This window comes from Thrips palmi, unplaced genomic scaffold, assembly GCF_012932325.1.
Source record: "Thrips palmi isolate BJ-2018 unplaced genomic scaffold, TpBJ-2018v1 HiC_scaffold_4, whole genome shotgun sequence".
Taxonomy (NCBI): domain Eukaryota; kingdom Metazoa; phylum Arthropoda; class Insecta; order Thysanoptera; family Thripidae; genus Thrips; species Thrips palmi.
Genome location: NW_023144631.1, coordinates 12882208 through 12888207, shown reverse-complemented (window position 1 = coordinate 12888207; position 6000 = coordinate 12882208).

The following is a 6000-nucleotide window of genomic DNA, read 5'->3' as shown; positions in this document are numbered from 1 at the left end:
CCCTCCAGCGAAAATCCGCCTAGCGCGCTGGAAAGAGGAAACCACGCTGCTGATTCTGGGCGTTGAGCCGAACTTTTCCCGCTACAGGTTCGGCGCTGAGGCGCGAAACTAAAGCCTACGATGTTTGAAAACCAATACACGGTGGACATTTTTTCATCCAATAAAGCAGGAGGTAAGAGTCACTGGAATAAATTGCTATCCAAGGGTGTCATAAAGGGTTGCCAACGGAACAAAAGGCTGTTCGCGGATTTGCTCTCCGACAAATAGTTCAAGAGATTTTCGCCTTGGAACACGGACTTTTTGGACAATGGACAGCACGGAAGTTACATTTGGCCCAGTTTTAGCCTGTTTTGACAGGGAAATGCTTGAACTGCATGCTCGGTTAGTGTGTGGGATAGCAGGGGAGATGAAGCCCAGTCATGGGAATCAAACCGCAGGTCGATGCGTTGAAAAATAAGGAAACTGTGGCCCAAAGACACAAAAGGACCCACAATTTTGGCAACTTCCCATAAGACTAAAGCACTTACTGACTACTACAATTAAATCTTTTCACGATACACTACAAGTTCAAAGTAACAGACACAACATTCCAACCATCAAGCTTCTATTCAACAGGAATATTAAGAAAGACACTCATAAGAAAGAAATAACTAAGCAAAAAAATTTTCTAAAAATAACTCTCTTTTTCTATGTACTGATGTCTTAAGTCCTCAGTCCTTGAAAAAAAAAAAAACAGTCAGGCATATAGAATCAAATAAATGGTTGAATGACTATCCGATAATTCATCAAAAAGACCCACATCTTCCCAATTTTTGATTTGTTCTGCTTCAGAGGTCTTTATTCGTAGGCTTTGATAAGCATTTTTTTACCATATTCAATACTTTTATCAATAACATCTTTATTTCTTTTGAGCAATAGAGACTTTATCAAGACATTTTTGAACAGAGGAATTTGTTTTTGACCTTTGCAGGGTTGCCACAAGTCTGGAAAACCTTGAAAACCTGGAAAAGTCAGTTAATTTGGTCTGGGTTTTCCATTTTTTTTTCCAAGTTTGAAGAGTGTCAAACGCATAACGAATGCAATCTGCTTCACCACAAACTCTTATGAAACGTTTTTTATCAATCGTTGTTTCATAAAAGTCCATAAGCTTGATCTTTTGAAAACAACGACGTTGCCAAATAACTGGTGGAACCACACTGAGATTTCAAAGGCTATGAATATAGCAGGTATGATGCAATGCACTGAGATATCCCACCATACAATGAGCATTGCTCAAATGAACGTATAATTTTGTCACGTTCGTTTCAACGTGATGTCACGTTCCTCGAATCGAAGTGTCTGAGTGCTGAAACATCACACACTACGAACACACAGCTTGTGGAAGCAAAAATGTTGATTTTACGCAACACACGGAATTTCAGCTGAATTTTCCGTCCCTGGGTATTGTAGTAGGGCCACATATGAAGCTCGATTTGCTGTTTAAAGTACATAAGGTGTCTTTTTATTCCCGATGCAATGCCAAGCCATATTGAACCTTACGTTCAATGCGTTCTGAAAATGCCCTGTGTTAATTCGTGAAGGGATGCCCAAGCATTGCACCAATTGACGCTGCATTCATAGCATTTGGATGTGTTGTCTTGATGGTCCTCAGCTTTAGTGTGAAAGAACTGGAAGATAAAGAGCCGCTGTCAAAAGGAAAGACCTTTCAAGCTTCTGAATGTGTGGCTAGATTACAAAAACATTGCTAGTGGAAAAGTACTTCCTCCTCCAAAAATTTCTTGTACATTCTTGTCATAGACTCGAGGTTTTGTTTCAAAAGCATTTGAAGAAGCTCAGCTCTTTTAACCAAATATGACCCATAGCTGGGGTTTGACGGGTGATTACGCCTGGCGTTGGAAGGAGTTGGCTGGAGCTCTTCATGACCATATTTTCTGGCCCTTGCTTTACACTTCAGTGTAATTTTCTCTCTACATCTGAAATACTGCATCCCTGGGCTGCAGGTTTTCTTTTCTGAATGATAGAAATGATCTCCCATCTTAAAAATTCTTCTCTTTCTTTGTCCCTCTAATACTGATACACCACCATCTTCATATCTCAAATCGACCCGAAATACCCTTAATTCGTAGTACTGCCCCTTTACAAACTGACAGATATTGCATTTTGAACACACAATATGCCATGGCTTTAAGCTCACTTCGCTCGCATAGTGCTGCGGAATCGCGTGAAACGAATCTATCATCAGCTCGATGAGTTCCAAGCAGGTCCACATCAGTTCCTGATAAACTTGCAACAATGTTGCAAACTCTCTTTGCTCGCAGTTTCCGCTGCTTTGTTTTGGCTGCTAGCATCAGAAACAAACTCTGGGTAATTCTATCATTTCTACAATTTCAGAAGTCTGGGAAAATCACATGGTTGTCGTAATTATTTATATAGAGGATTTCACCTTACGAGAGGGGGGGGAGTGAAAGCAAGGGCTCCTTTTCTGCCGGGGCCTTTTATGAGCCAGTCCGGCCCTGCAATGTTGAGTGTGCTCATCCTGGGGAGGGAGAGGGGGGGGGGGAGTTGACGGGCGGGCGACTTAATCGCTCAGTTTCTGGACACCACTTTGTCTCGGAAAACTTCAGGACGATCCTAGCACCAACGGCTTCTGCGTCTGCCGCGTGAGACATGAATTAGTACAGTTTTACGAAAACCACCCGCCTATCACCCGTGGATCACATTTTCATTGTTGACAGGATTATGCTTCCTGCCACGACCGTGCATTAGGGGTGGTCGAATGTACACTTTTTTCGAAATCTCAAAAGTTAGATGGCGCATTTTGTGGTATTTTTTCTGCTGATCCCGAATATGTACTTGGTTTTGAGAAAGGAGTGAAACTGAGGGCGCTACCAGCCTTTTAAGTTTTAAAAAATTGCTTAAAATGCGAATTTTTAAAATTTTCCTTTTTTCCCGTTTGAAAATCACAGTACATCTTCGGAATCGGCAGAGAGAATGCAACAAAATGCACCATCTAATTTTTGCATAATTTTTGCAAAATGGATATTTTGACGAAAATATTGTTTTTGACCACCCTTAAGAGGGTCAGTACTAGAGCTCCCCCCTCCTAGAGCTCCCCCCCTATTTTCCGCCTTTTCTTGAATTTATTTTATTTAAATGTGATAAAATGAATTAAATATGATAAAAGAAATAAAATATAATTAAATGAATTAAATATGTTGAGTTTGGCAGTGTGAGGGCGAGTGACAACGCTGGAGGGGTTTGGAGGGATTTATTGGAAGGAGCACAAGGGCACTAGTCAATGGTCTGAGACTCGGCTGCAGACTGACTGGTTGCTACAAGGGTGGTTCAATATATAGCTTTGGCAACAGAGACACTTGTTAGGAGGGTGGCAACGGGGGTGCGCTCAGAAACCGGAAATATAGAGGAGCCTTGGCCAAGGCAGGGAAGTTCCATAGCAGAGACAGGAAGAAGAACAAAAGCGGGGACTGACCGGAACCAACTCCAGTTGTTTCACTTCTAGCATTCTGCCAATTCACAACACCACTCCCCCTTCAACAAAAATTCCCTCTTGGAATTTCCACCACTCCCATCGTTGCCCAAAGCTTTACAGGTCCTCAAAACGTTAGACTTCTCTCCGTCAAAGCTGTACCTAATCCCACTAAGGCCACTCAGGGCAAGGTTGTCCAGACCTTCCCTGACACGCCAGTCGTGGTTAAAAGCAAAGATAAATAAATGCCAAGCAAGTTGATCCTCTCAATGAGTGGTTTGTCAGTGACTCTCATGGCTCATCCTTAACTAGTATTGGATGCCCTCCTGAGGTCCTCCGACTCGCCTGATCAACAGATTTAAGCGTAGCACTGTATTGGAGAGAAATGGTTGAACGTTGACTGAAGTTCTCGAGGATTTGAGTTGTCAGGCTCGCTGCAGGTCTTGGATCAAGGCGACAGTTCTTGTAGATCTCTCTGGCTCTGGCTCTGAAGACTGGAACGGTCTCGAAGTTCTCGAAGTTCTGTCGGTCTTGATGGCAAAACCTGAACAGTGTGAAAATACCTGGCAGTATTTGAGCCCTCATTCCCCCTCAAAAAAAAAGGTGGGGTTTTGCCTTGGTGTTTCCTGACTAGCTCAATCCTATCTACAACACCATCAATGTCTAGACACCCTAATTAACTGTTGCACGACCGCGAATACTTAACTTTTCTTTTGCCACGGCCTGTCGCTGTCCGGGCCTGGCGCCGCGGCTGGTTGTTCTGCTCGGTTCTGCTACTGATGATTTCGTCTGTGTCATCTGTCCGTCCGTTATCGGTTTCGTTACTCGTCAGAAAAACTAGGCCAATCATTTTAGTGCAATTTCGCCTATGAAGCTCCACTCCGTGACAAGATTAACCACTCCCATGAGGCAAGTAAGTTCAACTTGAAACTGGATTTGTTTGTTTACATGTGTATTAGTTGCTGAAGTGACTAAAGCTGTACTGTGTTTCTCCCAGGCCATCCTTTGACTGACTCCAGTGGTGCCTCACGACGGCTTATTTATTTACATCGCCATGGCCGCCTCCGGGCCCGACTTCAAAACTTTGAAGAGGAATTGTGTTTCTGGAGCTTTAGATAACGTGTCAAGACGTTGTGTCCTAGAGTTTTGTTTGTGGAAACACGTCCGCACTACAAGGGACTTGACCCTCTTGCATGCCTTCCGGAGCGTTTCGTGTTCTGTCTGAGCGAAGTGCACTCCACCAAAGGCAAGTGACTTCATAAGTCTTGACTACGCTATTAAGGGAACAGTGTGTCCAACATGGAGAGTCAAAGGTGGCAACTGTTTTGGGATCACTTTTATTTACGATATTGACAGGGAATAGTGAAACTGAACATGGGTCTGGGACTTGTCAAGGAGCTCATAACCTCAAAAGTTACTGTTTACAACTTGGAATGCTCTCAACATGGAGCTTGCTAGGAAGTTTACTGTTAAGAATTTAAAAACTCTTTGCTGATGGCTTCAAAATTTACTTTTACTTTTAACTATTTTCAATGGCCCAGTCTTTCAACTTTAGTTTTTCGTTACAGGTCTGGCGTTTCTCTTCTCAGTTCTCGAAGGCTGGCATCGACTGGACTGGATTCTGCTGGCATCGTCTGCTTCAGCTCGAAATTTTGGGACTTGCTGCTGCTCAACTGGTGTACTTCATGGTGTCTCCGACTCCTGCTTCTGAACAACTGATGCTACTCCGCCATAATGCTGCTGTTCATCACTGTCCTCCATTCCGCTGAATTCATGGGTTCTCCAGGTATGTTTCTACTTCTCAATTTGGCACTCTCATTCTAAGCGCTTTTCCAAAACCTTAAACTGGCAATCGTTCAATCATCAGATTTCAATTTTTCTCAACTGGCACCAGTGAAAAGACCCGCTTGTACTCCTTCTTGCCACGCCACCTGGCTTCACTTGTGGCTCTCTGTCTTTGCCTTTCTCTCAGACTTTCTTGGCCCTGGAGCTTCCTTCTCCATGCCGCTCTCCTTGTCGAGGAATCATGAACAAGGGTTTGAACATTGAAGCAGAGTTTGACTCGGGTGTGGACTGCACCCTGTCTCCCTCTGGCGTTCTGTTCTTGCCCTAGCCCATGTCCTGACTGTCTTGATTCCACTGGCCTTTCCAGCACTCTCTCAAGAGTCTGTTAGCAAACTTTCCTTAACCACTGGACTCCGAACGGGGCTTTTCATCTGATCCAATTTTTCTCATGTCTTTGAATGGGAACACAAACTTCTGAATTTTGTCTCTGGTTCTGGAATAAGCACTTCTGAATTTTGTAACTGGGCTCTCCGTGACATGCCGCATAAGCTTTGTGCCTTGTGTCTTGTTTCTTTGCTTGGGTTTCTTTCTCTTACTTAGTTTCTTGTTTGTTCCAGATGTTCTTAAAGGTACTCCTCTTCGTCCTCCTCGTCGTCGACCTCTTCATCGTAGTCGTCCTCAATGGCGACGGTCCTCGCTCGCTTGGCTGGTTGGCTTGGCTGGGACAG